The sequence below is a fragment of the Notamacropus eugenii genome, chromosome 3 (assembly GCF_028372415.1).
Source record: "Notamacropus eugenii isolate mMacEug1 chromosome 3, mMacEug1.pri_v2, whole genome shotgun sequence".
Taxonomy (NCBI): domain Eukaryota; kingdom Metazoa; phylum Chordata; class Mammalia; order Diprotodontia; family Macropodidae; genus Notamacropus; species Notamacropus eugenii.
Window position 1 is genome coordinate 133,482,924 of NC_092874.1, and position 17,363 is coordinate 133,500,286.

The window sequence follows — 17,363 nt, forward strand, 5'->3', positions numbered from 1 at the left end:
GTGGAACCTCTGAGTTTCCTCCAGCAAGAGTAGGAAGGGGGAGGGGGAGATATCAATAGCCAACCAGGAAGAAATGAAGGGAAGAGGGTAGTAGCAGGAAGGGAAATGTTAGCCTAAATACACATGCTATATCTTGATATTTACTAGCCCAAGTCATTTAAGGATCAGATTTATCATCTGTAAAATGAGGATAATACCTATAGTACTAACTTCACACTGTTATTGTGGAACTTTAATGAATTATATAGAATACTTCACAAGCATTTAAGTATATGTAGCTTTATATCTTAACACCTTTGGAAATTTAAATATAAAAAGCAACTTAGGCTTCCAGTTCTATTTTTACTTCATTTCTTCCATATCTTCATTTTCAACTGCCAAATGTTGAATGTCAGGCAGTCAATAAATTACCTGTACTGAATACTATGGAGAATCCTCATCTGCCCACTCCTGTTATCCTTCCCTTCTCTTTCCCTTTGAATGCCACCCATCCCCATCCTGCCCCCCCCACCAGGTTTCAAAGATTCCCAGAACATTTTTCTGAAAAGAATTTTCTAAAAGTAGTTGTGATAAAAGAAGTCGGCATCTGAACAAGGTCAAGGCCCGGTTACTTGGGCTCACTAAGCTTCAGTCTCTTCACCTGTAATTTGAAAGGTTGGATTAGATTTTAAGATCTCTCAGATTTAAATTCTGTGATCTTAGGACCTGATAATTGTCTTTATTAAATATCAGTATAGTCTGGTATCAAAAGTTTTGTTTTGTCAGATTTTAGACCAAAGAATTGCAGGAAAATAATTCAAATAAAATCTTGTCCTTGAAACTACAGTTCTCAGTGAACACACAGAATTATCTCTATTATGTAGATACTTGATCGCTACTCAAAATATTGTAATGACAGGTTCTTGTCAGGTATGGAGAATATTCAAAGAAGGAAAATGAAATATATATATTTTTGTGAGTCTTTCCAACCTGAAAATAAAACAAACTGAAAATGGAAGGGGAAAAAGAACATTATCTCTTTTTTCCCAAATTAGATGCCATAGGGAATAACTACAATACAGAAAAGGTATCAATAGATTCCTTTTGAGTCATGTGAGACAAAGTCCAAAAAAGAAGAAAGAAATGTAACTTGGCTTCAGATTTCTAAACAATAATAACTATAATTGGCATTTTTGTAGCCTGACTTTGTGTCAGGCACTGTGCTAATTGCTTTACAACTGTTATCTCATTTGATTTTCACAATAACAGTGGTAAAGTGATTTGCCCAGGTTCACACAGCTAACTGATGTACATTTGAACTCAGGTCTTCCTGACTCCATGCCTAGTACTGTGTGCCACCGAACTGCCACATCAGCTATGAATAAACAATGGGGAAGAAAACATTAATTACAAACAAGATGAATTAAAGATCCCAACAGGAGACAAACTTTATCTGATTAGTATTACTGAGATTTCATGAGATCAGAACCAAATATGGAATATGGCCCAGAAAATGTTTGCCCTATTCAAAAACACTAAGTGGGGAGATACTATTATATATTGAGAAATTGGACTTATGTGTGGAAATTCTATAACCTGAATGTGTCAACTCAGCGGAAAACATGTAGGTGAAGATCAAATGATTAAGAGGAAGAGAAATAATATTTTCCTTGGGAATATAGAATACATTTGATAAGAAGAAATTATATTAAATTTAGGAAATTAATCACAACACCCTCACATAGGAAAAAGATATAGTGGTAATGGGAAATTTCAATTATCTGATTGTCTAGAAGAGTTCTTTCTCTGCCAAGCCCAAATCAGATAATAAATTCCTGGCTTCTCTTAGAGAGAAGTTGATCCTTCAAAAGAAAGCTATGAAGATAACTATTATTATGGAAATAATTATAATTAACAAAGAATAATAAATTGCTGAATAAAAATGAAGTTAATCTTAAAGGAAATTGGGGTTAGTGTTTGTGCATCTGAAGATGTGAATGTCCCAATGTCTTTGGGAGTCAATTTAAGAATTTATGATAGAGGGAAGAAAGTCAAGTGTACCTTGACACAGCATAGCTTCAGGACAAACATATTTTATAGAATTCGTAGAAATGATAAATAGGATCCTACAGCTTAAAACATTGTGGAAAAACTTAACTACAGAACCCCTAGATGCCCTCAGTACAGGTCAAGTCACTAGGTAAAAACTTCACTCCCACAGAAAGAACTGGCACTTTGTTTGCTGAACTATTATCAATAATCTCTGAAAGACTGTGGAAAATGTGCTGTGCATTGGATAAGTTCTATTATCCCAGTTTTTGTAAAAAAAAATGGGAAAAATGTGTGGTCTGCAAACTATAGGCTGACAAACTTGGCCACAAATTCCAGGAAAATTTTGAAATCTTTTATTAAAGAGATAGTCAGTGAATATCTAGAAAAGGTAGCAGTGATTACAGAAAGGCTACATGGATTTATCTAGGACAGGTCCTGACAGATGTATTTCATTTCCTTTCCTGACAAGGTCACTAATAAACTTTTTAATAGATCAAGGGAATATAGTTTCCCCACATTTGTCTGTGTAAAACATTTTGGCAAATTCATATTATTATTGTAGAAAAGATGGGGGTCTGTGCGATTGGTATGATTATGTGGATTTGGAATTGGTTGAATGGCTGAGCCTTAACAGCTTAAAAGAAAGTAACAGGGGCAAACTCCACACTTGCAGATGATGCAAAGCTAAGAAGAATGACTGGTGCACTGGATGAGAGAGTTAAATCTAATAGCAAAGATTAATAGGAATATAAGAAAGGTCCTACATCTGGGTTAAAAAAAAAAAAACAACCAAACATGATCAACATGGAGGACACATAGCTTGATGACTTCACTTTTTAGAATCTAGGAATGGGGGAGGAGTCAAAATGAAGGAGAAGAAACAGGGACCTTCTAGAACTCCTGCCCCAAACCTCTCACAAAACCTGTAAAAAATGACTCTAAACAAATTCTAGAGCAGTTGAAGCTACTAAATGATAGACTGGGGCAGATTTCCATTCCAAGATAATCTGGAAGGTCTACAAGATTTATTGCACTGGGTTCTGAGAAGAGAAGAGTTTGGAGAGGGCTGCACCTACCCAGACAGAGCTGGAGAAGGCCTTAGGGAACTGAATTGCTGGCAATTTCTCTGGTTTCTGGACTTCTCAAACCACCAACACCAAAGACAGCTTTGCAGGTCAGTGGGAAGGGTCTCACCTTGCTGAGAGGGGAGCATGCTCTAGCACTAGCCTAGCCACAGCCCTGCCACAACCTCAGGGCTGTGGTAGCCACTGTTGAACCTGAGGATGCTTCTGGAGGCTTCCACTTACCAAGAGCCCAGGAGTCAAGTGAATGGCTAGGAAAATGAGCAAGTAGGGGAGAAAGGAAACAGACTTACTTTCTTGGTGAAGAGGTATTTTCTAATGTCATTGGTGATGAGGAAAATCAAAACATACAACCAGGAGACAACAAAGCCAAAGATCCTACATTCAAAACCTCTAAGAACAGAAAGACGTGGTGTCAGGTCATGGAATAACTCAAAAAGAATTTTGAAAATCAAGTAAGAGAAGTAGAGGAAAAATTGGGAAAAGAAATGAGAGCAATTCAAGAAAATCATTAAAAAAATGAGTCAACAGTTTGCTAAAAGGAATCTCTCAAAATGCTGAAGAAAATAACACATTTAAAATTAGACTAACCCAAATGGCAAGAGAGATCAAAAAGTCAATGAGAAGAAGAATGTCTTAAAAAGCAGAATGGGCCAAATTGAAAAAGAAGTCTAAAAGCTCACTGAAGAAATTAATTCCTTAAAAATAAGAAAGGAGCAAATGGAAGCTAATGACTTTATGAGAAATCAAGAAATTATAAAACAAAACCAAAAGAATGAAAAAATACAATGCAACATGAAGTATTTCACTGGATCTTGGAAAATGGATCCAGGAGAGATAATTTTAAAATTATCAAACTACCTGAGAGCCATGGCCAAAAAAAGAGTCTAAACATAATCTTTCAAGAAATTATTAAGAAAAACTGTTCTAACATTATACAACCAGAGGGCAAAATAGAAATGGAAAGAATCCATTGATCACCTCCTGAAAGAGATCCCCAAAGGAAAACTCCTAGATATATTGTAGTCAAATTCCAGAATTCTCAGGTCAGGTAGAAGAATATTACAAACAATCAGAAAGAAACAATTCAAGTCTTATGGAAACACAATCAGGATAACACAAGATTTAGCAGCTTCTACTCTAAGGCATCAGAAAGCTTGGAATATGATATTCCTGAGGTCAAAGGAGCTACGATTAAAACCAAGAATCACCTACCCAGCAAAACTGAGTATAATCCTTCAGGGGAAAAAATGGAACTTTTACTAAAATAGAGGACTTCCAGGCATTCTTGTTGAAAAGACCAGAGATAAATAGCAAATTTGATTTTGAAATACAAGAATCAAGAGAGCATGAAAATGTAAACAGGAAACACATATACATATACAGTAAACACATATACATATATATGTGTGTGTGTATGTAAATGTATCACACACAGAAAGGTCACAGGGCGAGCTGAATATGGAGGGATGATACCTCAAAAAGAAAATTAAATATTAAGAGCAACGTACTAGGAGAAAGAGAAATGGAGAGGCAGAATGTAACAAATTTCACATGAAAGAGGCAAGAAAGAGCTTTTACAATGGAGGGAAAGAAGGGGAAGGTGAGAAGGAATAAGTGATCCTTCCTTTCATCATATTTAGCTTCAGGAGGAATAACATACACACTCAATTGAGTATGGAAGTTTTTATACCTTACAGGAAAGCAGGAGGGAAGGGAATAAGAGGGGGGCTGTATAATAGAAGGGACAGAAGATTGGGGGAAGAGGTAATCAGCAGCAAACACTTTTGTAGAAGGACAAGTCAAAAGAGACAATAGAACAAATGAAGGGTGGGACAGGATAGAGGGAAATATAGTTAGGCTTTCACAACATGACTGCTATGGAAGTGTTTTGCATCACTGCACATGTATAATTCATATCAAATTTATTGCCTTCTCAATAAGGCTGAAAGGAGAAGGAGGAAGGGAGAGAATGTGGAACTCAAAATTTTAAAAGCTTTAAAAATTGTTTTTACATGCAGCTAGGAAATAAGATATATAGGCAATGGGCTATAGAAATCTATTTTGACTTACAGGAAAGTAGAAGTGAATGGGATAAGTAGGGGGTGGTTATAGAAGGGATAATAAATTGGAGGAAAGGATAATCAGAATACATTCTGTCTTAGGGTGGGGAGAGGAGCGAGATGGGGAGAAAATTTGAAACTCAAAATTTTGTGGAAGCAAATGTTGAAAACTGAAAATAAACATTTCTTTTAAAAAATCTGGGAATTTTAGTGGATTACCATCTCAATATCGATCAACAAGGCAATTCGGCAACTAAATTCACAATAAGACCTTAGGTATCATTAAGAGAGGTATAGCATCTAGAACCAGGAGGTTGATGATCTTTCTTTACTCTGCCCTGAGCAGACTACATCAGGAGTAATAATAATAGTTAACATTATCATAATGCTTACCATGTATCAGGGACTGTGATAAGCACTTTATAATTATTATCTCACTTGATCCTCACAACCACATTGGGAGATTAGTGCTATTACTACCCCTGTTTTTTAGATGAGTAAACTGAGGAAAATAATGGTTATGTGACACAATTGGTAAGTATCTGAAACTACCTTTGAATGCATGTCTTTCTGATTCTGGGCCCAGAGCTCTATCCACTGGGCCTTCTTTCTGTCTCATAGTGAATTGATCTCTGTATACCACATTTCAGGAAAAAGATAGGTCAGACAAGCAGGTGAGAAACATGCCATATGAGAAGTGACTGAAAAAACAGAGATAAGAAAAGATTTTGCTGGGACAGGATATGAAAAAGGTAGAGAGGGAGGATTTGAGTGCAGTCTTGAAGTATCTGAAGTGTTTTAACCTGTAAAATGCATTAGATTTCTCTTACTGTCCACATAGGAAAGAACTAGGAGCAATGAATAAGTGAATGTTGTAAAGAGGGAAAGGGAACAACTCCCCATAGAAGAAAACTCTCCAATAATGGAATTGACTTCATTAGAAGTAGTAGATTCTTCCTTTATCTAGTTATTCAGGTTATGGCTAAGTTAGAGAGTTGTTGGAGACAGTATAGAACACATTCTGAGATGAATATAAGTTTGATACAAGGGCCTTTGAGCTTCCTTCCAATTCTGATTATAGGCATAAAGTGGGAACTCAATAAATACTGTCATTGATTTTCATATTAACAAATATATTTCCCAGAATTGCATAATTATTTCAATATGAACTATATTTTGACTAATTATAGAAGTTATATAAAATGACCTTTATGTCATTTAAAAATATTATGACTAATTTTGTTTCAGTTAAGGATAATACAAATTTTACATAGACAGTCATTAATTGGGCATTGTCATATTTGTATAAATATGTCACCATAACTGAGTTTTTATAGCTTCAACAAAGTAATTTAATGAAAACATCAACTAAATAAATACTAACAAAGAGTGATTTTTTTCTACTCTCCATCCATATTCTCTCTCTCTCTCTCTCTCTCTCTCTCTCTCTCTCTCTCTCTCTTTCTGTGTGTGTGTGTGTGTGTGTGTGTGTGTGTGTGTGTTTTATAAACAAATCTGTTATCATCTCTTGTTCTTGAAATCAAAACTTTGAAACTCTGGCCCTGGTGATTTTGATACACCATCTACACAGCGTCCAAAGGTGTAGATAAATATCCTCCGCTATATCATAGATGAATGAATGGATATATAGATAGATAGATAGACAGACAGACAGACAGACAGATACATACATAGATAAATATCTTGCACTATAAAGGATTTTCCTAGAATGTTTAAGGAAACTATCACTACATCTATATGTGTCAGTAGGACAGTTTTAATGCTAGCTTTGATTTGATTTTGATCACAGTGATCAGATGATCTTATCCACTATACAGATGGATATAGATGTGGCATGACCAAAATGGCTCATATTTTTAGGTCTCTCTTGATCATTACCAAAGAGATGGATCAAGTTGAGGACTTGAACAAAAAGCATGATAAAGATGATATTTGTTACTTTTTGTCAGTCTGTATATAGATCCAGCATAATATCCAAGTTCAAATCACAGACTTTTTTACTCCATCAATTTTGTGTGAAGGCCTAATCCTTGAATTAGAATTAATTCACTGACACTAGGTGACACTTAGGTGGTATGATAAATGTGATACTGAACCTGGAATCAGGAAAACCTAAAACAAAAACCAGCCTCAGACATTTATTGACCAGATCACCCTAAGGAACGTCACTTAACTTCTGTCTGTCTCAATTTCCTTGTCTATATAATGGTGACAGAAGCTGTCTCTCAGAGCTGTTGTGATGATCAAACAAGATTATATTTGTAAAGTACTTTGCAAACCTTAACGGCTATACAAATGCTAGTTATTGTTGTTATTTTTGTTACCTTTGTATAGATCAAATAAAATAGAGGTTAAAAAATGCCTCTTCCCATAATAGCAAAGAAAAAGGTTCAATTATTTGGCAACCTTTAAATTTTTAATTCAAAGAACTTGCTATAAGCCAGAATCATGGAATTATGCAATATGTTCAGAGGGAAAATCCATAGTCAATGAAAAACCATTTGTAAATCATAATCAGGCTTCTTTTTAATGTCTCTTGTATTTTAGCCAGCTACCTGTTATCCAAAATGAAAACACACACACACACACACACACACACACACACACACACACACACTTTATTGTTCAGTCATTTCAGTTGTGTCTGACTTTTCCTGACCTCATTTGGAGTTTTCTTGGTAAAGATAGAGGACTGGTTTGCTATTTTCATCTCCAGCATATTTTACAGATGAGGAAATTGAGGCAAATAAGATTCAGTGACTTGCCCAGGGTCACACAACTTATAGGTATGAATCCAGATTTGAACTCAGGTAGATGAGTCTTCCTGACTTCAGGGCTGGCACTCTATCCACCAGACCAATCTAGCTATCCTACACACACACATACACACACACACACACACACACACACACACACACACACATACACACACACACACTTGTTGCTCTATCTAATAAAGGATCTGAGTATCCCTTCTTGCAGTTATTCCTTTACTATTGCCATTCCCCTATTCTTCTTAATTTTCTAAGGCCCAATTCAAATCTCACTTCCCTATAAGACTTTACCTGAACATTGCAGCCCACAATAACGACTTCTTTCTCCCAACTCTCATATAATATTTACTATCTACACTTCATAGCATTTATCTTTTGCTCTCTCTATTGTTGTTTTTTCTCACTAACTATATTGTTTCTCCTGTTCGTCAGGGATTACGTGCAGGACCTGAGGTCAAAGAGAGAAAAATTGGAAACCTTCAGATTCTTAATAGGCAGTTACATGATGAAATGAATAGAGTGCTGGGCTTGAAGTCAGGAACACTAAAGTTACTGACCACAAACACTCACTAATTGTCTGAGCCTGTGCAGACACTTAACTTCTGCTTGCCTCAGTTTTCTTATCTGTAAAATGGGGATGATAATAGCACTTACCTCCCAAGGATGTTGTGAGGATCAAATGAAATGATATTTGTAAAGCATTTAGCACAGTGCCTAGCACATGGTAGATGCCAAATTATTATTCATAATATTACTATTATTATTTTAGATGTTATGCTTCTACCAATAATCTCCTAATAATATTATTTTTTAACAGTAATTGTTTTGTAATTGGTGTTTGTCATCATAATCATCATCACCATCACCACCCTAGGCTAGTCACTTGACTTCTCTTAGCCTTAACTTCCTCATCTGTAAAATGGGATAATAATACAGCCTACCTCCTAGATTTATTGTGAGAACAAAATGCAATCATATTTGTGAAGTGTTTTGCAAACCTGAAAACATTTTATGTGTTATTATCAATATCATTATTCATTCTATGCATTCAACTAGCACATAGCATCCATGGTACCTAGAGTATAGTAGACACTCATTTAATATTTGATATACCACTTTATTAGTTATCCTTCCACTTCACTTTAGCTACAAAGATAGGGCATTGGAACACAGATTTTTTGGCATTTTTTGCCCAAGGAACTGCACGTTCTCCATTGGCAAGTTTCACTTTGTCTTTCTTGGCACTTGTCCCAAAGAGTGACAAATGCACGGGTGTCAAAACAGACAGCTGCGGAGCTGAAATGATTCCTCTCCAAATAAGAAAATAATCCAATGAACCTATATGGCAGGGTCCAAAATGACCATTATTTGATTGTTCTCCAAACTATTTTAATGGTGCCACCATTGACTCTAAAGCCACTTTGGTTAGCTCTGAATTATCAAGACATTTGATATAAACAGAAGTCGATAAATGTGACTGGCTGAAGAGAAAACCATCACGAAGGAATTAAAAGAAGACACAATATACATGCATATATAAATACATGTATATGTATACTTATACAAATTCTCTTGGAAAAGTGGCACATATTACAATTGGTATGAAGTTCAGATAAGCCAATATCACTTTGTAAAAGAGCACATCTCCTAAGGACATATTTTTTATTTAACATTTATTAGTTATTATACCAAGGGAATTCATTCATCAGGTAAAAGTTTTGTCTTTGGAAACAAAGTGACATGAAATCAAAGGAAACATAAGTTTCTTATTTTACATGCATTTTCTCATTGGCAATTAAGAGTATTCCAAATGGTACAAACTGAACCTAGAGAAACATGAATCAGTGGCATAAAAATTCACACACTAAGCTCAGTTTTAAAATTCTCTGGGTTCTTTAAAATTCTGAAAAAGTTTACATTGCCCAAATTAAGAATACACAACAAAGGTTTTATGTCAGGAGCATCTGACTTATGGCTGCTGTGATTTAAAATGAATAAATTAGTATATTCCATTTCAATCTCAATGATTTTTATTTAATCATTAAGTCTAGTTTTCCGTTCATATCCCAAACCAACAAAGGAAGAGCAAAGGAATACAGAATAAGTGTGTATATCTTCAGGCAGCAGATCTTCTAATCAAAAATATTTTAATATTAAGAAAAAACATGCCTTTTATTTTGATTGAGAACATTGCATTTAGCCCTACTTTTAATCCTCTTGAAACTCTCCCATTCAAAGTTAAACTCATCCCTACAAGAGATCGTTCTTAGAATGAAACCTGTAATTTCATTGGCATAGGGAACTTTCCACAAGGAAATTCCTTCTACCAATGTGAGCTTGCTCCAGCTCCGTACCTAAAAGTCTTAGAAAATTGCTTAAAGTACTTAGAGGTTAAATAACTTAACCAGGTTTATGCAACCAGTCTGTGTCAGAGAAAAGAACTGAAACTAGGTCTTCCTACCTCAAATTCAGTTCTATATCCACTACTCCACAGGGTCTTAACTTTATACTTATTTGTAATTATATCTCTGTGTACATATTGTTTCTTCCTATTAGAAAATGTACTCTTAAGTGAAGGGATTATTTTGATTTTTGGCTTTGTATCTCCAGGGGTTAGAATAGTGCTTGGTTCACAACAAATGATTAATAAATATATTCTCATTCATTCATTCAAGTGCCTGGCACAGAATAGATATTTAATAAATATGTTCAGTTAAACTGAATTAATATACATCAATGGCTATACACACATATATGTATACATATATACCTACATGTAGCATGTTTACAAAAGCTATTTCATCTGTGAAGGGATAGGTAGGGAAGGCACACCAAAAATGTTTGGTTAAGTTAAGAGAGAGTCCTCAAATCTAAAAGCACAGGTCATATATAAGCAATAGACCCAAAATGTTAACTCAGCATTCCAGGCAACTGCTGAGGAAAGAGATGAGGGTAAGAAAATTGAGTTCCCATGTTGGGGATAAGAAACAGAGTAAGTATAAAGATAGCTGCAAGTCTGCATGTTGGGGATTTCCAAAGGGGCTAAGGAAACACAATCCTTAGCATAAACAAAGGGCCTATTCTGAGACAAGGAAAAAATCATTCTCTAAATAGGAAACTTATTATGAGTTACAGGTCACATCTACAGAGGGAGAGAAGGGAAGGCAAAGGGAGTGGGGGTGAGAAGTTTGTGTGGAAGCCTTACTATACTTCTATTTCACCTCTTTATTATGTCCACATTAGAATAGGCTATAAAAGGAAAACTTATCAGATTTTTCTGTAGTTGAATTTGAAAAGGGGTTTTCAAAGCTCAATTCAGGAAGAGGCAAGAGAGGATAAGGAGAAATACCTGAGTCAGAACAAGGAAAAACAAAGAGTGAAAAGATCTTTTTTTTTTTTTTTAAAAAAAAAGGTTTTTTTTTTTAAATAAAAGGACAAATCTGCCCTCTTCTTACCTGTTGTAATGTAATTTATAAAACTCATAATCAAGTCAGAACTAACTAGTAGTCCCTTCTTAAAGGAGATTCTAATGTTGTATTAAACATTATAATTGAATTCCACTGTTTTCCTAGCACTTCAAACTTTCAAAGCATGAAGCTTAAGGATTGATCCTTAAAGAGCATTTTTTCTTGGTCATTAAAAAATGTTCAATTTTCCATTTGTCTTCTAGAAATTAACGTTGACTCTCTTTGTGACCTTCACATCATTTCTATGGGTGTATCGCCCCTTTTCTTTATTTTGTGGAACAAATCAAGAATGCTAAAATTGACTGCATTTGAACTGAATGAAAATAGATTTGAGAGCAAAGTTAACTTCTTCTTTTAACTTAATTAGAATTAGCCTTACTATGTCACCATATACAGTCATTTCTTGTTAATTTGCAGAAGGAAAAAAAAACCTATAGAATCATCTTCTATGTGTGCAAATAATTCTCAACATTTTCAATAACTAGTTATTTGCCCTAATAATTTCAGATCTCAGGGCCTTAGGTTCTCCATAGGTAAATAAGTTGGCTGGACTAGATTATTTCAGAGGTTGTATCTATTACTAAAATTCTACTGGGCCCTCATTGGTCAGTCTCCCTATCTAATTATATCATGAATATATTTGAAAATATTTTACATTTTTTCCCATGCTAAAATTATCAAGTACAAACTGAGTGTGATATACTTTATGGAGAAAATATATTTCTTAGGGAAGCTTTATTTAGGCACAAGTTATAGTGCTGATGGCCATGTATTCACTGTTACTGAATCGATAACATACATCCAGAAGAAGGAAGAGAAAATTCACCAATCTGTACCTGAGGCTGTCCTGGAAAGTGCTAAAGGAAATGTTGTGACCAGAGGCTTGCCGGAACCTAACCCTGTACTTCCCCTAAGAACAATGTTTCAGTATTTACTATTTCTGTATCCAAAGCAACTTTTTTTGGAAGAAATAATGGTTTATTTTGCTAATCAAGTGGCCAAGCTTTTGAATTTTAAAGCCCCAACAAAGGTTGCTTCTTAATAGTATCTTTGCACAATAAGACAAGATCTTGTATTTTGTTTATTGCTGGTAAGAAGCACATGTGTTTCTCCAGTGGTTTCCACTTGCCAAATGCTCACAATCATTGACATGGTGCAAATATTGACAACAGTTTAAGATCAAAAGAACTCCCACTTTCAATGCAACAACTGCTGGCACTGCTTTATGGAAACGTCCATCCATAAACATTGTTCTATCATGGTTGGTCAAGGAGTCTTGCTTTTGCAGCCAGAGATTCATTCTGTTAAATGTGGTACTCTTGAAATCTCAAGGACATTCTTTGTGTCATTTTAAAATATTTTTGTCGGCATTGTTCTGAGCAGGTAGACTCTTTTGGTTTAACCTCTCTTGTTGTGAAGTCTTTAACACAATCCAGAAAACAGGTTTTTGTGAGTTGATTGTAAGTTCCAAGAAAATCTTTTAACTGTTTAATCTGATCAGTTTCAGATATTTGTGCAGTCATACTCTTTTGATATATAGATCAGTCAGTCCCTAAGAACCACACAACTAATAAGTGCCTGAGGATGAATTTGAATCTTCTTGACTCCATGCCTAGTAGCCCCTCCAATCACTGTGTCACCAGATGCCTCTAAAATGAGATTACGAAGAGCAATGGTTGGCTTAAATAAAGACAACACCTGTTGTGAAATCAGGAAAGTTTTCATTAATCTTTATGTACATCCCCCCGAATGGATGAGTAGCCTCCCTAGTAAGGTAACAGGAAGACTATCTATTCAAAGCAACTTTAAAGAACACAACTATATAAATGTATTTTGTTGTGCTTTGGTTTTAAAGCTAATTCAGTATGTCAGATCCAGGCATTTAAAACATAATTGTGGCTTTGTGTAAAATCCAATCTGTTTGTAGGCATTAGACTGTGAAGGAATGGGTTTGGCAATACAATTTGGGCTGTGGAATTTTTTTTTTTGTAAGAAACCATTGTTTATTTTTCCAACAGCATTTTTTCCAACATTATTAGAGTGTCTGGGGTAAAACTTAAGACCACTCTGTGGTAGTTCCTACCCACTCAGTGACCTGAGCAGTAGGAGCTGCAGACCAGTCCTCAGTAGCTGGCTGAGCACTCCGGTCTTCCGTAGGGAACTGCTGAATGGGTACAGAAGGCACCTGTTCTACCTCAGACCAATCTGCCACTTCAGGCTGAGTAACAGTGAATTCTGAGGTGGGCGCAGTTCATTCACCCTGAAACTCCTCCTTTGTCACTGCCTTCTCAGCCTGCTCTTCCTTTTCAGTCTCATCTGGATCCCTGGAGAAGTAAAGATCAGGCATAACCTCCCATGGGTGTTCACGGGAGATGGTGCCATGCATAAGTAGGACTGCACGGGCCAGCATCCACCACATCAGACCCACTGAGTGAGCTCCCTTGTTGTTACATGGAATGGCAATGTCCACATAGCGCAGTGGGGAGTCTGTGTTGCACAGTGCAATGGTTGGAAGGTTAACATATGATGCTTCAGTCAGAGGCTAATGATCTGCCCTAGGATCAGTGACCACCAAGAGGCAGCTACCTGGATCTGATTAGTGAAGGTGCCTGGTGTGAAACGTCCAGCAATAGGTGTAGCGCCAGTGGCAGCAGCAAATTTCAGAACAGCCCCCTGGCTAGTGTTCCTGGATGAGATGACACTAACATCAGCTGGATTTTCAATGGCCACAATGGCATGAGCTGCCAGCAGAAGCTTTTCCCAAGTTCTCTTCAAGTTAATGATGTAGATGCCATCGCTCTTTCTTTTGTAGATGTACTGTTCCATCTGGAAGTCCAAGTTGGTGCCATCCAAATGGGTTCCTGCAGCAAGGAATTTGAGGACATCCTCCTCCTTCATCTGCAGGACATCTAGGGCTCTGGATATCGTGAAAGTTTCCCTTTAAAGTTACGACAGAAACCAAGAACAACGCAATATGGAGCCCTGCTAGGGATAGCGCGGAAAGGCTGGGCTATGGAATTTTGAAGAGATGTTTGGACAGATATTCAAAATCAGTTTTCAAGAGGTAACATACTATTCTCTGTTTTGTTTGCCTACCATTTACTTGGGTAACTTACAAAGCTCCAAACATGACTATGGTTGGTCTCCAGTTAAAATTCCCAAATACCTGAAGTGGTGCATAAAAATGCATCATACATACAAATGTTTTAAGACTAGACTAACTATATACAGGAACAAATATAGAGATAGAGATACAGATACAATTATATACACCAATATAGATATGGATTTGGATATGGATATGAATATGGATAGAAATGAATATAGTTATAGATATGGAGTTCTTAAACTTTTGTGTGTCATAGACTCCTTTCATCATTTTATAAAGATTACGGACCTCCTTTCTCATTAAAAATAATGCTTTTAAATAATTTATGGAAAAGATAAATTTCATTTAGAAGTTTTTTTTTATAAAACTGAAATCTGTTTTCCTATCTAAATCCAAATTCCTCCTGAAATTATTCACAAACCTGCAGAGATTCCATGAACTCTAAATTATGAAACTCATCTGTCTTTCTTTCTATCTATATGTCTCTCTATAGAATACCCATAATACTATCTAAATGCAAGGTAGAAGAGGCCTATCCGTCTTAGATTCCAGCAGAATGTTCTTTCTGATCAAATCAAACCAAATAATTATCTAAGTTGCATGTACAACCCATTTTTATTCTATTATTTCGGTAATGACAAAAATTATTCTTCACTACATTAGAATTACTTATGCACAGAATTACTATTTGCGCTATTGGCTGCTACTTTGAATAGGCTTGTCAAATTCATCAAATTCCAATCTGATTTCAGGCATCTTCAGTCATCCACTACAAAACTACATCCTCAGTTACTGACTAAACTTTACTTAGCATTGGTCCATACATTTCTCAGACCCTTCTAAAAACAAGGTTCCTATCCTGGGGAACATCTTTGGTATGTAGATTCAAGAAGTTTTTCTTTCTTAGACAATTCTTCCTTGCAAGAATTCTCATTCCTTATGTAAATTGGATCAGACAGGAAGGTCAGTTAGTGGTGAAATAACATTATTTAAAAATAAATCCCCATCATGCATTGGAGCTATCCATTAGGGAAACATTAGTGGGAAATGAATTAATGTTTCCCAGCTCGCAGCTTCAGACTGTCTATTTTAATTTTGTTCATATGCTACTGGATATCTGCAGTGGATTTAATATTCTGTAATACTACGTTTTATGTGCTCTCTTAGGACCTCTTTGTCTTGCTTTTCATTTACTACACTAGGCTATTATTTGGCTGTATGTAGGAACTCGGACATTACTCTGTTGTTCTGTTTCAGCTGCCAAAGTAGTTTTGATCAATACAGCTCCCAGAAAAATTAGACCATAAAAAGCAATGTGCCCAACACAACTTTTTTTTGGTTGTTGTTAAAACTTTCAACTTGAGTGTTGCCAAGTACAGAAGATATCAGCCCCTTCTGCCCTGAAAGGCTCTTCCAAACCCATCCACCAGGCTATTAAGTACAAACTGTATACGAACAGTTAGTTCATCCTTGAAGAAACACGTTGAGCTTGATGTTATTTAATGCTTCCATATAAATTTCTATTTGAAAGTATTTCCAGTTCCAACACGAAGTGTATAAAATAATGGGGCACAGCTAACAGTATGATTTAGTACCTTTCTCAAGCAATAGCATTGCTTCTAGCAGTAAAACTAGGTGAAGAAATAAAGAAAAAAATGTTACAGCACTCTCAGTCATTGTGGTCTCCTCTAAGAGAAGAGGCAGTTTTGTTTTATAAAACAAAGTTCAGGTTTCTAAAATACTGAAACTATTATGCCATAATATCCCACCAGGATTCTACCTTAATGGCATTTTTATGCAAAGTATTTCCTTCAGCAATAAGATCTAATCCCACCCTTCGAGTGGGTTATTTATGCCTAAGTGAACAGTCTTTTCCAATACACAGCCAGTCGCCCATTCATTTTATTCTTAATTCACAGGAGAAGTTCAGAAGTGGTGATTATATAATGTGCAGGTTGCTTGGAATTCACTTTGTAGATTTCAATAATAAGCCTATGCCTAAGAATATTTTCTCTTCCTTAATATAAAAGAGGCCATGTTAAGTGCTGGTAATGGATTTGTATGAGAAGTGATCAACTCAAATATGTGAAAGGTAAGCATATGAGACTCCAAAGTCATCAAATTAAAGTTGACCTGAGCCTAAGGAATTGTAGAACATCAAACTCAGGTTCTATCATGCCTTCTCCCAGTGAAAAAGAACTATAGGTCAGATCTCATTCCCATGTATTACATGGAACCATTCCAACTTCATCTGAATACAGGATTCAGTATTAGTATGTAAATCACATATTGCTCTAAAATGAGGTATCATTTACAGTTTAAAAACCTTTTGTGATGATAGTTTTTTTTTTCTTGGAAGTATATTTGCTAGAATGGAATTCCTGTCATAGTAGACTAGCTCAGAAATGTATTGTCCTTCATTGTCAAAGAAGATCACACCATCGGAGAAATAATGACATGATTTGCACTTGACTTTGTTTTGAGTGAGGGAGGGCTGTGCAGGGCACCAGCCTCACTTCTCCTCCAGGGCCATCTGAATCCAATGACCAGATATTCATCAGGATGACTGGAGATAACCCAGGATGAGGCAGTTGTGGTTAAGTGACTTGCCCAAGGTCACACAGCTAGTGAGTGCCAAGTGTCTGAGGTGAGATTTGAGTTCAGATCCTCCTGACTCCTGCACTGGTGCTCTATTCACTGCACCACCTAGCTGCCCTAACTCAGAAATGTAACAAAAAGTTGGAGATAGGAGAATCAAGGTACAAGAGAACATAAAATGGTGGGCTTTATTGAAAGAGAAATCATTGAATTAAAAA

General features: G+C 36.0%; 2 pseudogenes; both read right to left on the reverse strand.

Annotated features, from left to right (window-relative positions):
* Positions 1–12,694: 12,694 nt before the first annotated feature.
* Positions 12,695–12,961, reverse strand: LOC140531263 (mitochondrial import inner membrane translocase subunit Tim9 pseudogene; annotated as a pseudogene).
* Positions 12,962–13,487: 526 nt separating this feature from the next.
* LOC140531264 (small ribosomal subunit protein uS2-like) lies at positions 13,488–14,363 on the reverse strand (annotated as a pseudogene).
* Positions 14,364–17,363: the final 3,000 nt, after the last annotated feature.